The sequence below is a fragment of the Acinonyx jubatus genome, chromosome D2 (assembly GCF_027475565.1).
Source record: "Acinonyx jubatus isolate Ajub_Pintada_27869175 chromosome D2, VMU_Ajub_asm_v1.0, whole genome shotgun sequence".
NCBI lineage: Eukaryota > Metazoa > Chordata > Mammalia > Carnivora > Felidae > Acinonyx > Acinonyx jubatus.
Genome location: NC_069393.1, coordinates 1507798 through 1528276, shown reverse-complemented (window position 1 = coordinate 1528276; position 20479 = coordinate 1507798). Strand labels below are relative to the sequence as shown.

General features: G+C 47.1%; 1 protein-coding gene across 3 annotated transcripts in view; it reads left to right on the top strand.

The window, feature by feature from the left end:
- PGBD5 (piggyBac transposable element derived 5) overlaps nucleotides 1-20479 on the top strand; it is a 105820-nt gene that overhangs the window by 41821 nt on the left and 43520 nt on the right. The window contains exon 1 of one of the 3 annotated variants that reach the window (XM_053207088.1): nucleotides 19093-19172. The exons of the other annotated variants lie outside the window; for them this stretch is intronic. The gene's annotated coding sequence lies outside the window, so the exon portion shown is untranslated. Of the gene's footprint in view, nucleotides 1-19092; nucleotides 19173-20479 lie in introns of those variants that run through there. 3 annotated transcript variants of the gene reach the window in all.

Here is a 20479-nt window from a genome sequence, read left to right as displayed (position 1 = left end):
TTATACAGGTGGTAAGGGCAGAACAAGGATCTCAGGTCCGTTGGTCGTTTATCATTTTTTGGCTTCAGAATAGAAGTGGTTCATGGGGAAGAACACTCAGGTTCCCTTCCCCATCTCCCTTTGTTCTTTTAGTGCTTAGCCAGCCTTCTGAAAAGCTGTTTCTAGAGGGCAGTTCAAAATGGAGGCATAAGAAGACCCTGAACTCAGCCTCCCGTCATGAGCACACCAAATCTACGGCTGCGTATGGAACATTCCCTCTGAAAAAGACTTGAAAGCTAGCCGAACAGCTGTTCTACAACAGAGAATGAAAAGGCCACACCAGGATGGGTCGGAGAGACAAAGACACAGTCTTGCCAAACCTCCATCCCCAGCACAGTGATCCATAAGTGGGAAGGATCTCACAGACCACAGATTGTGGTCCTGAGGAGTGAAGGGTTTGAGCCCGACAGCATGCACCCCAGCCCTTGGGACCTGCACTGAGGAGAGCAGCCCCCCCCCAAACCTCTGCCCTTGAAAACCAGCATGACTTACACCCAGGAGACCCACAGGACTGTGGGAAACTGAGACTCCGCTCTCAAAGGGCTCATGCACAGACCCACTCTCCCTGGGACACAGTGCAAAAGGAACATGTTTAAAAGTGCTTCAACCATACGTGAAGGGGATTTACTGACTAATCTCAAAGCATCAGCTAGAGAGGTAGGATTGTGATGTCAGTCTCTCCGGTGACGGAGGCACCGGTGAGCGCCCCTTTTACACGCTTCTGCTTTTGCTATTTGCTTTGACCGGTGCTTCCCTATGGCCCCACACCACTAAACCTGTCAGGTGGGCCCCAGCCTGGTGCTCCCTGCATCCCTGTCAAAGTCAGTGAGTGGATCTGTGGCTCTGGCGCCCAGGGGGCTTGTGTTTCTGAGCCCCATAGAACTGAAACAATTGGAGAGGCGGTTCTTGGCAGGGTACCATCCCCAGGACACTGCAGAGACAGCCAACCGAAACGCGCCCCAGTCTTTCTGTGACCACCCTTTCAAGACTGGGATTGACCCCTCTTTTGCCTAATACATACAAACAGAGTGAAGCAAAATGAGGAAACCGAAGAATATGTTCCAAATGAAAGAACAAGATAAAACCTCCGGGGGGAAAAAAAAACTCCTAATGAAATAGAGATAATTTACCTGAGAAAGAGTTCAAAGTAGTGGTCATAAGGGTGCTTCCTGATCTTGGGAGGAGAATAGATGAACAAAGAGAAAATACAGGAAAGTGCCAGACAAAAGCCTCAGAACTGAAAATACAATAGGTGAATTCAAATACACTAGAGAGGTTCAACAGCAGACTAGATGAAGCAGAAGAAAAGATCAGTGACCTGGAAGATAGGGCAGTGGAACTCACCCACGGAGCAGCAAAAAGAAAAAAGAATTTTAGAAAGTGAAGAGAGCATAAGAGAAGTATAACAGAACATGAAATGGAACAGTCCATGATAAGTCTCCCAGAAGGAGAACACAGAGAGAAGGGGACAGAAAACGTATTTGAAGGAATAATGGTTAAAAACTTCTTAACCTGGGGAAGGAAGCAGACCATTCTATCCAGGAAGCCCATGTTGTAATTAAATTGCCAAAAGGTAAAGAGAGAATCTTAAAAGAAGTAAGAGAAAAACAACTTGTTTCATATGGGAGAATCCCCATAGACTATGAGACTTTGCAGCAGAAACTTTGCAAGCCAGAAGGGAATGCGTGATATATTCACATTACTGAAAGCAAAAACAAAACAAACAAAAAAACCACCCAGCCAAGATTTTTCTGTCTGGCAAGATTATCATTCAGAACTGAAAGAGAGAGAGTTTACTATAGACAAGCAAAAACTAAAGGAGATTACTACCACTAAACTGGCCTTACAAGAAATGTTACAGGACTCCTTTAAGTTGAAAAGAAAGGGCACCAGTTAGTAACAAGAAAACATATGAAAGTAAAAATCTCACTGATAAAAGTTATAGTAAAAGTAGCAGACTAATCACTTGAAACGTTAGCAGGAAGGGGAAAAGACAAAAGTAATAAAAATAACTGCGACAGTTAGTTAAGAGATACACAAAATAGGGGTGCCTGGGTGGCTCAGCCAGTTAAATGTCCGACTCTTGATTTTGGCTCAGGTCATGATCTCTCGGTTCTCTGTGCTGACAGCATGGAGCCTGCTTGGGATTCTCTCTCTTTCCCTCCCCTGCTCAGAGTGGTACTGGCTCTCTAAATAAATAAATGCTAGAAAAAGAGAGAGAGAGAGAGAAAGAGAGAGAGATACACAAAATGGAAAGTAAAATGTGACATTGAAAACATAAAACATGGGAGGGGGAATTTAGATGAGTTCAAAATTAACTTGCTATCAAAATAGACTGTTGCGTGTATATATAGAGGCTGATATATATGTAAGTCTTGTGGTAACCACAAAACAACCTAAAGTGGAAACACAAAAGAGAATGGAATATAAATGTAATATCAAAGAAGGGCATCAAGCCACAAAGGTGGAGAACAAGAGAAGCAGAAAGGAACAGAGAGTAACTGCAAAACAGGCAGAAAGCAATGAACCAAATGGCAATAAGGACATACCTATCAATAATTACTTTAAATGTAAATGGACTCACTTCTCCAATCACACGAAGACCCACAAGAGATGCACCTCAGTTGTAAAGACGCACACAGACTGGAAGTGGAAGTTCAGGAAAAGATGTTTGATACAAATGGAAACCAAAAGAAAGCTGAGGCAGCTGTACTTAACATCAGACAAAATAGACTTGAAAATGAAGACTGTGATAGAAGACAGTGATGGGCATTCCACAGTCAAGGGATCAATCCAGCAAGAAGATAGGACATTTGTAAACATTTATGTACCCAACATATGAGTGTTTAAATATATAAAGCAAATATTAACAGACCTAGAGGGGGAAATCAAAAACAATACAATAATAGTAGGGGACTTTAATACCCCCCCCCTTACATCAATAGATAGACCATCCACATTGGCTTTAAATGACATTTTAGACCAGATGGACCTAATAGATATATGTACAGAACTTTCCATTCAAAAGCAGTGGAATGCATATTCTTCCCAAGTACACAAGGAGCATTCTCCAAGGTACATGTTAGGCCACAAAACAAGTCTCAATAAATTTGAGAAGATCCTATCAAGCATCTTTTCAGGCCACAGTGATATGAAATTGGAACTTAATCACAAAATGAAAACTAAAAAAATCACAAATACGTGGAGATTAAACAATGCTACTGAACGATCAGTGAGCCAATGAAGAAATTGAAGGAGAAACAAAAAATTCGTTGATCAAAATACAACATTCCAGAATCTATGGGAGATAGCAAAAGCAGTTCTGAGAGGGAAGTTCATAGCAATACGTGCTTACCTCAAGAAATAAGAAAAATCTCAAACGACCTAACTTTACACCTAAAGGAAATAGAAAAAGAAACACAATAGACTAAAATGGTGATAGAAAATATCAGTGAAACTAAGAGCTGTGTTTTTAGATAAACAAAATTAATAAACCTGTAGTTAGACTCATTAAGAGAAAAAGAGGCTCCAGTAAATGCAGTCAGAAATAAAAGAGGGAGGTTACAGCCGATACCAAAGAAATACAAAGGATCATGAGAAATTACTATGAATAATTATAGGCCAGCAAATTTAACAACCTAGAACAAAATGGATACATTCATAGAAACAATCTTTTAAGACTGAATTATAAAGAAATAGAAAATCTGAACAGACCAATTAGCAGCAGAGATTGAATCAGCAATCAAAAACCTCCCAACAAACATAAGTCAGGGACCAGACAGCTCCACTGTTGAATTCTACCAAATATTCAAAGATTTAATCCCTGTCCTTCTCAAACTCTTCCAAAAAATGAAGAAGGAATGCTTCTAAACTTCCTTTATAGGGCCAGCATCTCACTGATACCAAAACCAGGTAAGGACACAGCTAAAAAAGAAATAATAGGCCAGTAACTCTGATGAACATAAATGCAAAAAAAAACCTTCTCCAAATATTGTAAACTGAATTCAGCCCTACACTAAAAAGATCATACACTATGATCAAATGGGGGTCTATTCCAAGAATGCAAGGATGGTTCAACACCTGCAAATCCATCAGCATGATACACTGCATTAACCAAATGGAGGATAATAATCATATGGTCATCTCAATAGATTCAGAAAAAAGCATCTGACAAAGTTCAGTATCCACTTATAATAAAAACTGTCAACAAAGCAGGTATAGAGGGAATGTACCCAACATAATAACAGCTATATGTGACAAGCCCACAGCTAACATTATATTCAGTGGTGAAAAGCTGAAAGCTCTTCCACTGAGATCAAGAACAAGACAAGGATGCCCACTCTTGCCACTTGTATTCAACATAGTATTGGAAGTTTTAGCCAGAGCAGTTAAGCAAAAAAAAAAAAGACATCCAAATTAGAAAGGGGGAAGTAAAACTGTTGTTATTTGTATATGAGGTGATTTTATATATTAGAAAACCCTAAAGACTCCACCAACAAACATTAGAATTAATAAATTCAGTGAAGTTGCAGGATACAAAATCAGCATAAAAGCTGTTGCACTTTTTTTTTTTACAGTAAAAATGAACTTTCAGAAAGGGAAATTAAGAAAATAATCCCATTTACAGTTGCATGAAAACGAATAAAATACCTGGGAATAAATTTAACCAGGAAAGACCTATACACTGTAAACCACAAGACGCCGATGAAAGAAATTGCAGATACAAATAAATGGAAAGATATTCTCTGCTCATGGCCTGGGAGAATTAATATTGTTAAAAAGTCCGTATTACCCAAAGCAATCTATACGTTCAATGGCAGTCCCTAACAAAATTCCAATGGCATTTTTCACAGAAATAGAACAAATCTAAAATTGGTATGGAACTGCGAAAGATCCCGAATAGTGAAAACGATCTTAATAACAACAAAGCTGGAGGCATCACACTCACTGATTTTCAATACAAAGCTGTATTACAAAGCTATAGTAATCAAAACAGTATGATTTTGGCATCTAGTCAGATGCATAGATCAATTGGAACAGAATAGAGATTCCTGAAATAAAATCCAAGCACGTATGGTCAGTTAATTTAGAACAAAGAAACCGAGAATATGCACTGGGGAAAGGACAGTCCCTTCCATAAATGGTGTTGGGAAGACTGGGCCACTGTTTCACTCCATACGCAAAAATTAACTCAAATTGGATTAAAGACTTGAATATAATATCAGAAGCCGTAAAACTCCTACAAGAAAACATAGGCAGTAAGCTCCTTGACGTTGTTCTTGGCAATATTTTTTAGGATCTGACTCCAGAGGCACTGGCAACAAAAGGAAAAATAAACACGTGGCCGATATCAAACTATACCGCTTCTGCACAGCGAAGGAAACCGTCAACAAAACAAAAAGGCAGCTTACTGAATGAGAGAAGATATTTGCAAATCACGTATCCAATAAAGTTAATATTCAAAATATATAAAGAACTCCTAGAAATCAATAACAAAAAACCAATGTGATATAAAAATGGGCAGGGAATCTGGGCATTTTTCCAAATAAGACACACAAATGGCCGACAAGCGTAAGACAAGATGTTCAGCGTCTCTAATCATCATTTGATTGGCATTGGGAAATGCCAGTCAAAACAACAATGATTAGATATCACCTCACACTTCTCAGAATGGTACTTGTTATTATGAGATAGCAAATGTTAGCAGAATGTTAGGAGAAAAGGGAACCCTCGTGCACATTTGGTGGGAATATAAATTGGTGCAGCCACTGTGGAAGACAGTATGGAGCTTCCTCGAAAAACTAAAAATAGAACTACTCTATGATCCAGCAATTTCACTTCTGAGTATTTCTCTGAGGAAGATGAAAACATCGAGAAAATACATGCATTCCTGTGCTTATAGCAGTATTGTTTACAACAGCCGAGATAGGGAAGCAACCTAAGTGTCCGTTGATGGCTGGCTGGATGAAGTTGTGGTATATACCCACAATGGAATACTACTCAGCCATAGAAAAACAATGAAATCTTGCCATCTGGAACAAATGGATGGAGCTTTATGGTATTACGCTGAGTGAAATAAGCCAGAGAAAGACAAATACTGTAGGATCGCACTTATGTATGGATTCTAAAAAAACAAAAACAAAAACAAAATCAATCTCATAGATGCAGAGAACTGACTGGTGGTTGCCAGAGGAGAGGGGATTTGGGGGGTGGGCAAAATGGGAAAAGGGAGTCAAGAAGAACAAACTTGGCAGTCAAAATAAATAAGTTGCGGGGATGTAATATACATCATGGTGACTGTAGTCAATAATCTATTGCACATTACGTGACTTTGTGCGGTAATGAGATGCTGGACTCACTGTGGTGATCATTTTGCATCGTACGCAAATATGGACTCATGTTGTAAACCTGAAACATGTTATGTGTCAGTTACACGGGAGTAAAACAAACAAACAAACAAAACAGACGCCATTTCCAGAGACACGAGTGCTGGTCCAGAGCCTTTCCAAGTGTCCTGGCTTAGTTACTCTTTCCTGAGCTGTAGCCAGGACTCTGGTTAAAGGACCATTGTTGAGTAAATATGTTTTTAGTCCCCGAACTCAACTTTGCTTTTTGCAAAGATGACAGTTACAATTTCTGTGTTTATTTTGCCCATCAGCCCAGCAATGCAAATGAAACAGGCTTTCTTTTTCTCTTATGATATATTCATGCCCAGCTTTGGGCTTGAAATTTTAGTCTCCGGCACATGAGACCTCAGGATTTGGATATAGATTCCCCCAGAGCTCACTCTGTCCTCCTGTTTGCTGAATCACAGTGTCTTCTGGCTGTGGGACCTTGACTTTGAATAGAGAGACAGATGCTTGGTAATTACAAGGTTCCCTTCCTACAGTAGGGGATTGGCAAGTAATTGCCTTGTTTTTTTAAGGGAGAAATTGAAGCAGCATTTTAAAGAGCCAGAGCCACACTTGTACGTGACAGGAAAAATGAACCGGACTCTTGAAATACGTCCACCTCCCTTCCCAACGCAGAAGAGGTTTGGGAAAGGAAGCTTGACTGAGATTCCATTGACGTGAAGGCAGGACAGGAAGGACTGGAGCGATCGTTAGGACCATCGCAGATGGGCACCATGCATTGTAAGTGTGCTGAGTCAGAGTCACTTTCTGCCTCCACCCCTTTCTCGGTGCCCAAGGAAGACTCATTTCTTGTAGGGAAAGTTAGAAAATACAAATAAGCAAATTTCCCACCACTCTGAGCTAAACACTGTTTGCATTTTGGCAAATATCTTTCTAGCTGCTCTGTGTGTGTGTGTTTAAGGATGAGCTTTTACTCTATTTTTTGTAAGCTGATTCCCCTCCCCACCCCACCCCCCCCTTTAACACCATATAGTAACCAAAGTGTTTTTCAGTAAATATACATCCATCCTTACTGCTCAAAGCATGGTCCTTGGACCACCAGCAGCAGCATCACCTGGGAGCATATGGAAATGCAGATTCTCAGGCCCCAGAGTCCACATTTTTTCACAACATCCTAGTGATTTTTTTTTTTTTACTTTTGAGCTTAAGGAATATGGAACCACCTTATTTTATTTTATTTCATTTTATTTTATTTTATTTTTTAAGTTTATTTATTTATTTGTTTTGAGAGAGACGGAGTGAGCAGGGAAGGGATAGAGACAGAGGGGGGGAGAGAGAGAATCCCAAGTAGGCTCCACACTGTCAGCACAGAGCCCAATGTGGGGCTCAAACTCGTGAAACCGTGGGATCATGACCTGAGCTGAAACTGAGAGTCAGATGCTTAACCTTAACTGAGCCAGGTGCCCCTGAACCACATCATTTTGAGTAGCTGCCTAATATTCCATTTTGTAAATGTGCTCTAATTTAGATAACCAATCTCTTAGAATCTGCGCTTGGAGATTTTTCATGAATTTTCACTTTTGTTATTAGTACTGTGATGAACATCATTATACCAAATGTCCTGTCTCCTTGGCTGATTATCTGCCTGGGACGCGTTAGTAGAAGATCTGAAGATCCCTCTGAAGATCTCTGATGAAAGTTGCCAAATCAGAAATAATGGGTGTCCATTTTCCTATGCCGATTCTTTATTAAAAAAATCTTTGATGGTTTGATAAAAACAAATGGCACCTCATCACCAGTGGTTAATTTGTCTGATACTCGTGTGGTTAAACATGAATTCACTTACTTGTTAGCCTTTTGTCTTCGTTATGTAAATTGTTTAGGTCCTTTGTTTTTCCTTTGAGGGAGGGTTTGTCATTTTTATACTTGACTTGGTAAGAACTCTTTTTATATTTAGATATTATGTCTTTGAAACGTGTTACAAGTAGAGTTCCAATTTCCAACATGGTGTTTTTAGGAAGAAAAACTTGATTATGTCCCAAATGCAGGACGAGATTTGGGGGATTGGAAGCCTGAATTGGGAGATTCTGTGCAATGTAACTATAGAGCCGTTCCTCTTAAACCAACATGAAAATCACTGCTTATGGAAGAAGTGAGTTCAGCATTCTGACTGAACAAACCTAAGGCAAGACAGTCTGTCCCTGGTGCCTTAGGGACCCAGAGAACCTCACTGAACTTGGCAAAGGAGCATTTCCCATTTTCTTCTATTGCTTAATGCTGGATTTTTTTTTTTTTTTTTACAACATGGAGCTGGAAGAACTTTACAGTTTTTATGTTTAATTTATTTTGAGACAGAGTGAGTGAGCAAGTGAGGGGCAGAGAGAGAGAGAGAGTGAGAGTACCAAGCAGGCTCCATAACTCCGTGCTGAACCCGACGTGGAGATGAGCCGTGAGATCATGACCTGAGCTGAAATCAAGAGTTGGACACTTAACTGACTGAGCCACTCAGGCGCCCCAAGCTTTTAATTTTTAAAGTAAACTTTATGGCCTAGCAGACAAGTAGTAGTATATGTCTGTGTGTATAGAGTATCATTTCTATAAAATTTTAAAATTTCTAAATGGAGAGCAGGTAGGGACAAGAAGTGTGCTCTAAAGACATTCATGTTTCCAAATGACCTTACTTATAACCTCATTTCCAGGATTCATTATTTCTAAGCCAACAATAAATTAGTCTTACTGAAAGTACTTTTCTCTCTTGACCCTGATTCAGTTGCTTTTTAAGGAGCTGGTGTGGTTTAGATTCAGAAGTAGAATAAAGGACAAAACAGGCAGAATCCCAGCTGGCCCCAGATGGCCCCTGGGCTCCGGGAGGAACCCCTAACTTCACAGAGCCCAGCAGGCTGGCTGTGTGCATGCAGGGCAAGCCAGAAGGCTGTGGGCCCGCAGGTCAGGTGGCTGAAGCGGGGGCTGGTGGGGACAAAGAAGCTCGCCTCCCTTTTGGCAGGAAAGGAGCCCTGGGCCAGTTCTGCCCTCAGCAGTATTTTTCACCTGCTCTGGGACCCACAGGAGCTGTGAACGGGATGTGCTTCCAGCACCTGCTTGAACAACTGGACGGTCTTTCTGCACAGGCACGTACAGGGCTGACCCAGAGATTTCCCGGGGACATGCTGAGGGCTCCCAAGGAAGAAGTGGGCCGGATGGAGGCTGACACCGTCACAGTAAATAAAGGAGGCCACGGTGAAAACGTAACATTTGTATGAGAACGAGATCAAGTGCTTGGGCATCCAGAAGAAGGAGTGCATTTTGTTTAAAGACGAAGATCCTGAGGAAGGTCCCAGCCGAGCTAGGTTCTGCAGGCTGTATGGAGAATGGATGTGTGCGGTGGGAGGGAGCCGGAATGGGCGCTCTAGCCTGAGGGAGCCGTGTGGGCTCAGGGCTGCACAGCCCGGGTCCAGCGCCAGCCCCCTGGCCAAGATGCAGAGACTGGGTGTGCCTGAGAAGTGCCACCCGGCTGTGCGGTGGCCATCAGGAAGTGGCAGTGACCTCGGCACCGGGAAAGACCCAGGATCCAGGCTGGGGCAGCACGTGCCTCTTTCCCCAGGGACGCTCAGAGGGGAGGCCGATGGCATCTGCTGACCCCATCTGTATTAGGAGCACTTGCGAGCCGTAGGATTATTCTATGACTGAGTGTGTTCGCCATTCGAGAAGGGAAGCACTCTGGACTTGGGAGACAGAAAACTTGGGATTAGTTCTAGTTCATGTAAATTTCTCAATGTCATTCCGCTTTCCGCTTCCTGGTCCGTGACATGGGCAAAGCAATAGCTGTTTTGGAGGTTCCACGTGAAAATGATAGGAGACCGTGTGGGCGACAGCAGTTTATAAACTGTAAAGCACTGTGTGCACAGAGGGCATGTTCCTCATTGTTGTTCCTCTCTGCAAGAACACCCCAGGGGCTGTTCTGGCAGTAGATAGACAGACAGACAGGCATCCACCCGCCCCGGGGCCGCCCACCTGCAGCTCTGTGCAGAGCCCTCTGCAACCATGGGGCCTGGTGTTCTTTCTTACTTTTCTGTTGTCTGTTCCTGGCTTGATTCAACCATTGCTGTCTCGGGCCACGTCAGCACTCTTACCTTTATTCCACGTAAGCTCTCTCTTCTTCCTAACGTTACGGAACCAGGCTGGAACGCTGGTGGAAAAACCAAGCGGCACTCGGAGATCTTGGTGGATCGGAGATTTATTTAACACCGGCGGGCTCAGAGGAGACCGTTTCTCCAAAGATCTGAGCCCCGAATGCGAGCAGGAAGGGTAATTTATAGTTATCAGCCTCCATACTTGTGTGTGTGTGTTTTTTTTTGGGTGGGGGTGCTGTTTCAGGCGCGCAGCAAACCAAAGGAAGAAGAACCCGGAAGAGGGGTCTCTAAGCTACAGACCAGAGTTTGTTTTAGCCCCATCAGCCATCTTTGGTGTACTTTATCCATTTCTCCAACACTAACAGCCTAAGCCCTTTGCAAAAGCAGAGACTGCACCCCTGGGTCTTGGGTACAGGTGTGGGTGCTGACCAGCACAGCCTCCTTCCCCGATGGGTGGGCATTTGCTCAACAGGATGGTCTCTGGGAACCCTAAAGCCCTCACCCACGCTCAGCATGGCCATCACATCCCCTCTCCTTTCTCCTTTCTGCTGAAGCACAGTCTTGGCAACCCGAGTTAGAGGCAGGGATGAGGCTGGGGGGTCTGGGTGGAGTTCTGGCCTGGAGGGGTGCTGCAGGGTGCAGGCCCGACCTGGGTGTGCCCTGACCTCCGCTGCCCTGAGGGCCCAGCACAGGGCGGGGCGGAGCTCCTGGCCGCGGACGGTCTGAATTAGGAACTTGCAGCAGGGTTAATTTCTCTGTATAATTAAGTAAAGGAAAATGGCTTGAAAGAGTGCTCGATTCCTCCACAAGGCACGTTTCCTCATGGGGCTTCGTTTTCCATGCCTCGATTACAAGGGCGGGCCGTTTGGTTTAATGATCTTGGGAGGCATCAGGCACACGCACCGCGCTGGCGCTAGGTTCCCGTCTTCCCTGGGACAGAGGCTCCTTGAAAGACACTCGCGGGACTCTGGGTCTGCATCACAAAGAGCACTCGCCCTCTGCCCTGCAGGACTGCCCCGCCCCAGGCAGCAGGTGAACCGGAAATCGGTAATTGCAATCAAATGTGATAAGGGTGGAAATTAAGAACTGAGGCCCGGGAGCCAGCCTCTCTTGAGTTCACTCCAGCCACGTCAGCAAGTGGCGTCAGTTTTTGCATCTATAAAATGGGGAACAATAATAAAATCTTAAAGGGTAGGATGAAGATTCCGTGATGAACGAATACGTGTCCGTGCTTAGAACAGCACCAGATACTACTGGGAAATGCTGAGGAAACGCTAGCTTTTTAAAAAATAACTGGAAGTATCATTGGCATGTAACATCAGTTTTCAGATGTACAAGATAATGATTTGGTATCTGTATATGTTGTGAAATAATCAACATAAGGGTAGTTGATATCCGCCTTACATAGTTTTTTTTCTTGCCATGAGAACTTTGAAGACCTACTCTCAGCAGCTTTGCAGGGTATACTACGGTATTATTTTTTTTAATGTTTTTTTACTTTATTTATTTATTTTTGGGAGACAGAGAGGGACAGAGCACAAGCGGGGTAGGGCAGAGAGAGAGAGAGGGAGACACAGAATCCGCAGCGGGCTCCAGGCTCCGAGCTGTCAGCACAGAGCCCGACGCGGGGCTCGAACTCGCAAACCGCGTGATCATGACCTGAGCCGAAGAAGTCGGACGCTCCACCGACTGAGCCACCCAGGCGCCCCTACTACGGTATTACTAACTGTAGTTCACCATGCCGTCCATTGTATCCTCAGGACTTATTTGTCTCGTAACTGGAAGTTTGTGCCTTGACCTCCTCTGCCAGCTCCTTTCATCATAGGAGGAGAATGGAATGCAAATGATAGAGTAACTGACCTGTGGTCCTGAGGGGCTGGTTGGGCTGAAGGATCGAAGGATAGTAGGAATGTGTGGAAGAGGGCCTGAAATACAAGGCATGTTGGTGAGCACGAGTATTTGGTGAGGAGGGTTCTTGGAATAACAGGTACGTAAGTGAAAGCAGGCATGCAGTGGTGAGGCAGAACAGCCCCCTATAGAGCCTTCCAGATGAAGGCAACCTTTATGCTGTAGGCATTGTGGGGCTAAGGGGCATTTCCAGTAGGGTTGTAGCATGATGAGGGGCACGTTTTAAAAAATTAACTCTAGGGGCGCCTGGGTGGCGCAGTCGGTTAAGCGTCGGACTTCAGCCAGGTCACGATCTCGCGGTCCGTGAGTTCGAGCCCCGCGTCAGGCTCTGGGCTGATGGCTCAGAGCCTGGAGCCTGTTTCCGATTCTGTCTCCCTCTCTCTCTGCCCCTCCCCCGTTCATGCTCTGTCTCTCTCTGTCTCCCCAAAAAATAAATAAATAAATAAACATTGAAAAAAAAATTAACTCTAGGGGCGCCTGGGTGGCTCAGTAGGTTAAGGGCACGATTTCAGCTTAGGTCACGATCTCATAATCCGTGGGTTCAAGCCCCGCATCGGGCTCTGTGCTGACAGCTTGGAGCCTGAAGCCTGCTTCGGATTCTGTGTGTCTCTCTCTCTTTCTGCCCCTCCCCCACCTGTGCTCGCTCGCGCGCTCTCTCTCTCTCTCTCTCTCTCAAAAAATGAATAAACATTTAAAAGAAATTAACCCTAGCGATAGTGAGGGTGGAGACAGAGTGCCCACAAGCCTTCCCTGGGGAGGTACAAGCGAGCCTGGTGGGTGCAGTCGTTCTGGGAAGACTGGGGAGAGGGATTCAGGATGCGGGCTGGAGGGCGGGGTGAGGCAGGTTAAGAGCAGGGCCCCCCAGGGTGTGGCCACCTGCAGGGATAACAGGAGTTTCAAGGGTTGAGTGTGTCGCCAGGGAGGTGCTCCCAGAGGTGGGCAAGTAGGTGGTCAACCCCGAAGGGCGGCTGTTGCTGCGGTGAGAGGCAGAGGTCATGGAGCGTGGGCTGTGGGCAGTGGCAAGGCAGCACGCGGGTTCCTTCAGGGTCCCTCTCCTCCCTGGATGGCTTTATGGGTCAGAAAAAGGACACCTTGGTGGCTTGGCAGTTGGATCCTTCCAGTCTTGTGCGTATGTCACCGAGGAACCCTGGGCAACTGCTGTCTCTTCCGGTAACACCACGGGGGGCGGGGGGAGGTTGGGAATAAGGGACACTTTGCTTCCTTTGCACTCAGCATCAACTTGACAAGTCTTATTAACGGAAGAACCGCCTGATGACCCCATTTAGTATAATCCCGGCGAAGGAGGTGTTGATGTAGTTCCTTAGTGCTGTGTTAGATCCTGTCTCTACAGAGAGGTGGTGGAAGGCGGGAGCAGAAGGAAATACCATTTCCCGTGTGGTCATTTTAAATCATAATCAGAGGTGAGAGGTGCATGAGCAACACGTCCCCCAAATAATTCTGTCGCTCTTGAGGCCAAAAGTAAAGGTGCGTCTGGTGTTTCTTCAACCCTGTGATGTGCTCTCTTGCTGAGCTCCCTGGGCTCCTTGAACTCGGATTGGGGAAGAGTAGCCAGAAAGAGATCTCAAGAGTCTACGAGCATCTGGCAGCCGGCGTCATAATGGTGACAGGTGCCGTTTCCACGCTTGGTGCGTACTGGGTGCTGCGCTCTGGTTTACGCGCAGCATGTCATTTCGTCCTCAGGACTGCCCTTTGAGGCAGGTGCTGTAATCGTCCCCATTTCACAGGTGGGGCAACTGAAGCTTTGCGGGGCTGTGGACCTTGTCCCGGGCGCCCGTTTGATGGGTCAGATCTGCCCGACTGCGCCCTGGTGCTCCCAGCGCGCAGAGCATTCTTGGAGACTTAGCTGTGGCTCAGCCTCGTGCCCAGTTGGGCTCTGCGGTCAGGCGATCCGTTCCCAGGCAGAGCTGACTCGGAAAGGCCCTTCCACGTCTGGGAACCAGGTCCTGTTCGGCGTGTTGTTGGCGTAGGCCTGGTGCCACTGGCATCGGCCTGTCTCTGGGTTCCCATTTGTTCTTTGGGCCCGTTGCTGTGCCTGCTCGCCTCTCTGATTCCGCCACCCCAGCGGCCCACCACATCGGGACCAAGATGGAGTCGTCTGTGCGTTTGGAGATCTAGCACCATTTCCGCCCCCCCCCCCCCCCCGCCCGTACCTCAAAGAGTTTGCCGCAAGGGGATCCAAACCCAGCACCCTGCGCCTGTGCGTGTAGGGTTTCATCCCACGGCAGGGTGATTGCACTTGGAGTTAGGAAGGGGTTTTCCCTTTCACAACCAAAGGCAAGGCAGCTCTTGGCCTCACTTCTAATGAGATTTCCTGTGGCCGAGGGCTCCTCTCCTTCCTAGCTGATTGTCACTGTAGATGCTATTAGTGACGCCCGGGGCTGAGAACTGTGCAGATACCAACTCAGCCCTCTTTCTGAGTATCCTGTGAGCCGGAGAGGTTTATCCCCTTCTGGCAGTAGCAGCAGCAACAGTGAATTTAGGGCTGACTTCTTGACTAGGGATGACAGGTGTTTTAACGAGCCGGAAAGAGCCTTAGAGCTCTTCTATGGCCTTCTATGGTCTTCTAGAGATCCTTTATTCTGCCCACCAGGAAAAAACACGTTTGCCCAGCATCAGGCTGCTGATCAGGGCTGATGAGCGGACTGGGGGCCTTTCTGTCTCCACCTGCTGCCCCACGCTCTACTCTGCCCTGCTGGGGTCTGCACACACCTCCGGCGCCCACCCTGGGCAGCCGCCAGCCTGCACAGTACCAGGTCCTGGCCCTGCGGCGTGTGTTCAAAGTGACTCTTGGGGTTAGCACGGACAGGCTGAGTGATGGTAATGTGGTCAGATTAAATGGGAACGGGGACAGCCCCGGGGACGGTTCCTCAGAGGGCAGGGGCCATCCGATGGGGAAGCCAGGGGCAGAGGCTCCCTTGGCCCTCTTGTCAACGGGGCTGCTGGTTTGGATGCCGACTCTGTCGTCTGTGGTCAGTCTGGGAAGAACCCCAGCGCGTGGATCGAGTGGGTAAAAGGCAAGCCGATCCAGGAGGATGGGACCCCTCATGGACGCTTCGGACAAGCTCCAGGTTCGGTGGGAGACAGGGAGCGCCCAGGGAGCTGGGCGGTTGGAATTCTCTCCTTAGCGAAGCGTGCTAATGAAATGACACAAAGCTTCTCCTCTCCGAAGTAGTCCTTGGGACTGCGAGTGCATAGAAAGGAAGGAATCTGTGCGTTCCAGGGTGACGTCTCCTGGCGCTCTGCCCGTGTTCTTCTCTATTGATTCCACGTCGAGCCAAGAGGCTGTGGACAACAGCGGCAGCGACAGTGATAATAGCAACATCAGAAGCAGGAATACCCCATAGTGCCTGAGTGCATCCTGATAGATTCCTAGCTCATATAATCCTCCCACTGCGCTACTGGGTAGGTAGCCTGAGGCTCAAGGTCACATAGCTCCCGACGCCGGTTTGCCGAGGGAAGAGAGATGCTCTTTCTTGCTGTCTGCCCACATCCTCCTGGGTGTTTTCCTATCTCATTGTGAGGTTCCTCCATCTAGTGAGAGAGAGAGCGAGAGAGAGAGAGAGAGAGAGAGAGAATTAGCGAGCTCGATGAGCTTGTGTCTTTGAAACTCCCAAAGTCTGGCCTGGCCATCTATTTATCTCGGACGTAAGGGATTAGGAAAGACGGGGAGTTATTTTCCTTGGTACATCTCAAGCATCCGGGAGGAAATTTCAGCCTGCCCACCTGCTTTCTGGGTTTAGGACAAACTCACAGTTGGAGCATAGTGTGGGAGGGGCTTCCCCACCTCTTTGGCATTTAGCTGCCCCCTCCCCCCTTCTGCTGGCTCATTAGTACCCACAGCCCCTCCAGGCCAGGCTCTCTTTGCCCGCAGCTGCTAACAGCTGTTTTTCCTTCCCAGAGTCTTGACAAACAATACCCCCGGTCACAAAGAGGAATATTTATAACCGATGGAAAGCACAAACAAGTATTTGACTGCCATATTAACATTTTGGGGACCCCTAGAGCCCCCTTCTTCAAAATATCATCTGCTGGGTTTTTTTTTCTGCTTCTAAAGGCCATTCATTTGGTTGTATCATCTGTTTCCAGAAATCATATTCAGAAAAGCATAACGAAAAAATGGAAGTCTTATAACCCTACCGCTTAAAGATGGTCATGGTGAACCCTTTGACTTAAATCTTTTCAGCTGTTTAGAGTTTACAGGCACACTTTTTTTTTTTTAAGTTTGTACCAAACTGTACTGCTTTCTTATCTTTTTAAAGATGGTCTCCTGAATGTTTTCTTACGCTCTCAAATACTCCTCAAGAACATTCCTTTTTAATGTAGAGAGGATTCCACATCATGAATGTTCCCTATTTGGGGACATTTAGTGTATTTGGACTGTTTTTCCTCTGCAAAATACACGTGCATCTCTGAACATTCCCTTAGAATAACATCAAAGCTTGTAAACAATTTGTAAAGGCAGATTTCCCCCTTGGAAATGTTATGCCTTTTTATTCTTTGATAAACAGAGAGATGTTTCTGTGAGCTCTAAGTAATACTGGGTGCTGATCTTGTAAGAGGGCTCGAATGTTTGGGGGAGAGTGCCGTCCTGTTTTGCCCTTCCCCACTAAGCGGGGCAGATATGTGACCCCTTGCTGCGCCCTGGCCACCTTCACCCCCAGGAAGCGCTGCTCGTCAGTCACGACACTACCCTTCCCCCCCAGCCACAGACTTCAGAATCCTCCTTAACACGGGTACAGGCAGCTACGAGCCGCATGAGTTGACACAAGACCCCGAACCTATTTGCCATCTGTGGGTCAAGGATTGACGCCTATTCCGAAGAGGCGTGCAGAGTGCTCTGTTTCATTCATTCCTGGAGAATGGGCTGGGGATGCGGAAGCACCTGCACAGATTGGTTTTGGAAGCACCGTGTGCCAAATTTCAGTAGGCATCTTGAGCAAGACCAAAATCTACAAGGCACCTGGGGTGGCTCCGTTGCTTGAGCATCCAACTTCCAGATCTCACAGTTTGTGAGTTGGAGCCCCACGTCGGGCTCCACGCTGACAGCATGGAGCCTGCTCGGGATTCCCTCTCTCTCTCCTCCTCGTGCTCCAAATAAAGAAAGTTAAAACAAAGGAAGATGTGAAACAATTAGGGTTTGTTTGGAAGTATGCCAGCCTTTCCGTACCCACCCCGATTCGAAGGGTGTCAGTTGAGAGGTGCACTCTGTGTTCTTCGTGTTTCCGTGGGTTACTCTCCAGGCGCAAGCCCTTTATCAAGTAAGAGAACAGTCGTGGGCTGATGGTGGGCAAGACGTTTATGGCATTTGCCGGGCACAGCTTAGTGTTCTGTGTCTCCTTACAGCTTTCACTTCGGATCCCTCGCGCTAGTGTCTTTGTCTTTATGCGTGAAGATTAGGGATGGTCACGTATGTGCTCTGCAATTGACCTGTCTAGCGTGGCGTCGCCTTGCCCAGGAAGGAGCACTAGAAAAACTCGAGAGCTACAAAACTGCTGTCTAAACGTGGTCACGGTGCAGCCCCATGTGGGTAATTCGATTTGTCAGACAGTGAGCCCTGAGCAGCAGAGGACCCTGCTTTTTCCTGGACTTAACGGCATTAGAAACACAGCTGCCTGTGCATCATGGGCAGTTCTGTCTGGAAGGCCCGCTCCCTGTCACTCTGCTGAGACACCTAGCTACGCACCTTGGTCGCTGCACCTCGGCTGGCTAGGGTCGCCTCCCAGTGGGAAGCGTTTATCCCCACCCGGTCCCCCTCCTCCTCCTCGGTGCTTAGGCAGCTGGTGCACACGGCTGGGATGAGCACTTAGGGCACTACACTTGGTCGTGTGCTTGCGTAGGAAGGCAGCCACCTGGGGCATGGAAGCAGCTTGGCTCCTACTCAAGCTCCGACCTTGAACAGTTGCTCCAAGCCCTGGGCCTCCGCTTACACATCTGTAGAACTTCCCTTAGAAATGAGATGCCTACGCTGTTGGTGGGAACGCAAACTGGTGCAGCCGCTCTGGAAAACAACGTGGAGGTTCCTCACAAAATTAAAAATAGATCTACCCTATGACCCAGCAGGAGCACCGCTGGGACTTTATCCAAGGGACACAGGAGTGCTGATGCATAGGGGCACGTATACCCCAATGTCTATAGCAGCGCTTTCAACAACAGCCACATTACGGAAAGAGCCCAAATATCCATCGACTGACGAGTGGGTAAAGAAGATGTGGTTTCTATATACGATGGAATACTACTCGGCCATGAGAAAGAATGAAGTCCTGCCATTTGTAGCAACGTGGATGGCACTGGAAGGTGTTAGGCTAAGTGAAATAAGTCAGGCAGAGAAAGACAGATGCCACATGTTTTCACTCGTATGGGGAACTTGAGAAACTTCACGGAAGACCATGGGGGAAGGGAAGGGGAAAAAATAGTTACCGACAAGAGAGGGAGGGAGGCAAATACAGAGAACACGCTGAGGGTTGATGGGGGGGTGGGGGGGAGGGGAAAATGGGTGATGGGCATGGAGGAGGGCACTTGTTGGGAGAAGCACTGGGTGTTGTATGGAAGCGATGAATCACTGGAATCTACCCCCCAAACCAAGAGCACACTGTACATCCTGTATGTTAGCCAACTTGACAATGAATTATATTAAAAGGAAAAGAAGAAAGAAAGAAATCTGGTGCCTGCGTACATTAAAGCCCTAATGGAGCCCTAGGCACAGCATCACCTCTGAATCAAGGTTAGTGTCCCCTCCCCACACTGGACGCCCCAAACTTAGGTACCTCGTGAAATTAAAGAATGTACCTCAGGGGCGCCGGGATGGCTCAGTCGGTTAAGCGTCCGACTTCCGCTCAGGTCGTGATCTCGCGGTCCGTGGGTTCGAGCCCCGCGTCGGTCTCTGTGCTGACAGCTCAGAGCCTGGAGCCTGTTTCCGATTCTGTGTCTCCCTCTCTCTCTGCCCCTCCCCTGTTCATGCTCTGTCTCTCTCTGTCTCAAAAATAAATAAATGTTAAAAAAAATTTTTTTTTTAAAGAAAGTACCTCAGTGGCTCCCTTCCTGAAGGAGTTATCGGGCCTTTGTCCAACTCCAATGGATCTGTCGGGCACAGAACAACACACTGTGGGTTTCCACTCTCAGGTTCTTTGATGCGGTGGCCAGGGGCTAAGTGGCAGTCACCCCTGTGTCTTCCTCAAAGAGCAGGTGTTTCTTCACCATCCCTGAATTCTTTGGAATTCAAGTCTCAGCTGGTTCTTTCCGCTGGCCAGAAGCTGGTCCCCAGGACTGATTCAGTGACAGCCTGACTCTCCCAAATGAAGAGTGCCTCTCTTGCCCTGGAGCTCGGTCTCGTCCAAGGGTATTTTGTTGACGTTGACGGCTGCCATTTTGCAATGTCCTGAAGCTGCGTTAACTTGAGCAGACAGCCGGGGGCCTCGCTGATCTGAGCTGGGCTGTGACTCTGGACGGTGTCTGTGAGTGCCGGTCCCATCCAAACCCAGAAGGGAAAAGGAGGTCTCGGTGACACCCCAGCAAATGTTATTCAGCCAGCCAGCTCTTACTGGGATCCAGTAATGGGATTCTGGAAAATAAGTAAAATGAGCCCCTACACTTGTGAGGCTTGTGTCCTAGCTAACGCTGGGGGGGTCAGATCACAGGTGGGCAGCCTGGGGGGAGGCTGCTGGCTTCCTCTCCCTCGTTTCTATAGAGGCGTCTGCTATTGTCAGCTGTGTGTGTTGGGGCTATGAGGTCGTGTGGTGGGGGGGCACTGAAACTGGAAGAATCTTCCGGCAAGATTTACCACAGTGCGGTGGTCAGGGGCATGGACTCAGGCTGGGCCATCAGGGGTGGATTCTGGTCCTGCCCTTTGCTGGTTGTATGACCTCAGGCAAGTCCCTTAACCTGTCTGTGACTCAGTTTCCTCATTGGATACATGGAGGTTAGTAGTGGTGCACATGTCTCCCGAGTTATCATCAAGGAGGAAGGGAGTCAAGCTATCATTTATAAAGCAGAACACATATACAGCATAAGTGCCATATACACGTATGCTGA